The sequence below is a fragment of the Fukomys damarensis genome, unplaced genomic scaffold (genome assembly GCF_012274545.1).
Source record: "Fukomys damarensis isolate Sample0158 unplaced genomic scaffold, DMR_v1.0_HiC HiC_scaffold_16, whole genome shotgun sequence".
NCBI lineage: Eukaryota > Metazoa > Chordata > Mammalia > Rodentia > Bathyergidae > Fukomys > Fukomys damarensis.
In genome coordinates, this window is record NW_022900928.1 from 77,237,170 (window position 1) to 77,240,915 (window position 3,746).

At 39.9% G+C, this 3,746-nt stretch overlaps 1 pseudogene; it reads left to right on the plus strand.

Moving 5' to 3' along the window:
- Positions 1-2,422: 2,422 nt before the first annotated feature.
- On the plus strand, positions 2,423-2,898 carry LOC117286268 (annotated as a pseudogene).
- Positions 2,899-3,746: the final 848 nt, after the last annotated feature.

The window sequence follows — 3,746 nt, forward strand, 5'->3', positions numbered from 1 at the left end:
AAAGAATTTCCTAGGAAAGAAATCATCCCAAGAAAAAGGAATAATCACAGTGTGCTTGATCCTGTAAGAAAACCCATTCACCCTCTTGATGGAAAAAATGCTTTATTGGACACCTGTCTCTTAAATTTATTCTTAGCTAGTTTTACGGTGAATGAAAAAGTGCCTAGGAAAAGTGAACTTATCTACAATCTCTTGTGATATTCCTTTAGAACTCATAGGGGTATTTTTAATAGCGGGAACCTTGTAGGCAGGACTGCCAGCCTAGGGGTATGAAATTGTACCTCATTGTGGTTTTAATTTGCTCTTCACTGATGACTAATGATGGTGAACCTCTTTTGATTACTTCTTTGTCATCTCTAATTTTTTTGGAGAAATATCTATTCAGATCCTCTGCTTCTTTCTTTCATTCTTTTGCCTTTTTTACTTTCAGTGTTGGGAATCAAACACAGGGCAATGTGCATGCTAGGCAAGCACTCTACCACTGAGCTACAGCCCTAGTCTTATTTTTGTTGAATTATATTCTTTTTATTATTGAGTGGTAAGAGTTCTTTATGTATTTGGGCTATAAAACCTTTATATTATTTATACATTTCTTTTTCCATTCTTTGGTTATTTAAAAAAATTTTCTTGGTAGTGTCCATTGAACACAGAAGTCTGGAATTTTAATGAAATTCACAATATTTTCTTATGTTGTATTTGTTCTTGGTGTCATAGATAAGCATATTTTGCAAAGTCATGAAGATTTAGCTATATGTTTTCTGCTAAGATTTTATGCCATTAGCTCTAATATTTATGATTTTGACCTATTTTGAATTATTTTTTTTGTGTGTGGAATAGGAGTCCAACTCTTGCCCTTAGATGATCTAGATTATCTATTCAATTGGTCCATATATTAATTCTTTTCTAGTAGCATGATTTCTTGATTACTGTTTCCAAGGTTAAGCTAGGTTGTCAACTTTTTAGTATATGTGCTGCCAAAGCTTGAGCACAGGGTTGTCAACTTGATTGGCTTTGAGCTGCCCAACAGATTGGTGGTTCTTCTGGGGTTGTCTGGGTGGATCATGAAAACATAACTTCAGGTACCGTATATGGTCCCTCATCTCTTCCTCTCTGATGCTGTTCTTCTGCTTCCTGGGCACTGTGACCTAAACATCTTTACTCTGCCATACCTTTCTACCATGATGTTCCTCCCTTAGAGTCAGCTGATCTTGGGCTGAACCCTTTGAAACCATGAACCAAACTAAATCTCTCCTCCTTTAAATTGTGGGTGTCAGCTATTGTGTCCCAACAATGGAAAAGCTAATCAATATACTGTTGCGTTGGTTATTTGTAGTAATTTTTTCTCTTGCTGTAGTGCAAATTAAATTCAAGGCCTCACGCAAACTGGGCAAACACTCTACCACTGAGCTACATTCCCAGACCTGTTTGTAAATTTTATGTTTAGAAAATGTCTCCTAAATTCCCCCGGATAGATTCAGACTTGTGATCCTTCTGTTCCAGCCTCTTAAGTAGCTAGGATTATGGGTGTGCACTGCCATGCCTGGTTATAAATTTTGAAACTGAGAAGCTTAAATCTCACTGTTTTATTATTATTATTTTTTGCTTTTATCTACTTTTATTTTGCACTATTAAAAAAAACAACAAAAACAACCAGTAATATACCGTTCTTCTTCACATTCACATGGGTTTTAGGAAATTGTTGCTTTTTGCCATGGAAAAATAACCTAGACCAAAAAGAAGTACCACACTGCAAAATCTGCAAATCCCAGAAGTCTGTAGCTTGAAGATGACCCCATGGGCAGGGAGCAAAACAAGTGTCACTAGAGATGAGACACAAACACACAGAGGGACACAGCAGGCTGAAGAATGACTGTTTACAGGGCCACTGACCCAGAACATGCTTTTCTCCATGTATCCACTGCCACCACTTCAGAGGTGATTTTAGACCTATTGTCTGAAAACTTCGCAAATGACACCAGAGTTGCTCTGAAGAGAGGTGCGAGTATGAATAAGAATCATGCCAAAGTCCAAGGTCAGGAAGAACTCACAGTGAAAAAGACACCCACCTGTTTCAATCAGTTGCATCCCCAGGGCCCAAAAGGAACTTGTGAAACATTTCAGGGTTCAAAGTGGCATAGACCTCATATCCCTACAAACCTAACAGGGTACCCTGGGGTACTCACTGTGAACAAGACAGATAGCGGTTACCAAGCTTGAGAACCAGAGGTGAGTGTCAGAGATGTGGACCTCACTCCAGCTCTGTCATGGCTAGCTTCTTGGATCTGAGGCTCCAGAGAAGGAAATGACTTCAGGGCTCTTACACCAGCTTGACTACAGAAACTGAACCTTCACAGGGCATGAATTTACCGAGGAAAGGAAATTCCATTTGAAGGGCTTAAAATTTGTAGCAAAGAAAATAAAAATGACGACTTCATCTATCAGACAGCCCACAAAAAACATTGTAAGCAATTACTCAGAGGCAAAAATTAAAGTCCGGGAACCCACTTCCCATGACCCATGGGGCCCATCCAGCTCTCTGATGACTGAGATTGCCCACCTGACCTACAAAGTGGTGGCCTTCTCAGAGATCATGAGCATGGTGTGGAAGCAGCTCAATGAACATGGCAGGAACTGGATTTCCAGTACATGGACCACTATGGCAAGGACCAGGGCATCAATGTGCATGAGAAGTCAAAGCAAGTGGTATCCCTCCTCAAGGATGAGGAGCAGCTGAAGGCTGAGTGGGCCCAAGCTCTTAAAACCAAAGATCACATGGTGTAGGTGGCCACCGACCTGGGCAGCAACCAAATCACCTTTGGCAACTTTTACACCAGCTACTCAGAGCAGGAGTACAGCAAGGCTGGGAGATCACCAGCCTCTTATCATGGCTGTGAGTAATCAAAGTGCTCCCTGACACTTGACTGATTGGGCACCTTGTACAGATGTGGTAGCAGGGGAAAGGGAAGTACATAGTATGGTGCCATGTGTACCCTGAAGCTGAGGGAGTGGTGATCAATTTAGGGCCTGACTCTATTCTAAACTCTCAGTTTTTGGCAACTCAGACAACAATGCCCTTAGTCTGCATTGAGATATGGTCACTAAGGGGCTTTGAGTTCCTTGGGTGCTCTGTGGGTCTTCTTTGTGGATCTGGGTAGAATGGTCCTTATGGTTTCCTGGGACCTTAGGAGAAGATGGCCACTAAGGCAGGTCTTATCATCTTTCTCCTGAGAAGGTCTGCCAGTAAAAGGATTGTTCTGCTGCTCAGTGAGGAGCTGACTCTGGTAGCCCAAAGAAAATGAATGTTCTTTCTTGATAATCTTGTTTATTTAATATCATATTAAATTTTTTCCTACTGAAAAAATTTAAGTAAAATAAACGGTGCTGGGAAAATTGGATATCCATATGCAGAAGACTGAGTCTAGACCCATGTATGTTATGGACTAAACTAAAATAAAAATGGGTCAAAGATCTACATGTTAAAATAGAAACTTTAAACTGTGGGAAGATAATATAAGTACAACTCTTGAAGACATAGTTATAGGTGAAGACTTTTTGAACAGAACCCAATGGCACACAAAATAATACTGAGAATCGACAAATGGGATATCAAATTAAAGTTTCTGTGCAGCAAATGAAACAACCAACAGAGATAAGATTCAATTGACAGAATGAAAATAATTTTTTACAAGCCATTCCTTGGACAGAGGACCAAAATCTAGAAAATCTAGAATATATAAAGAACTTAA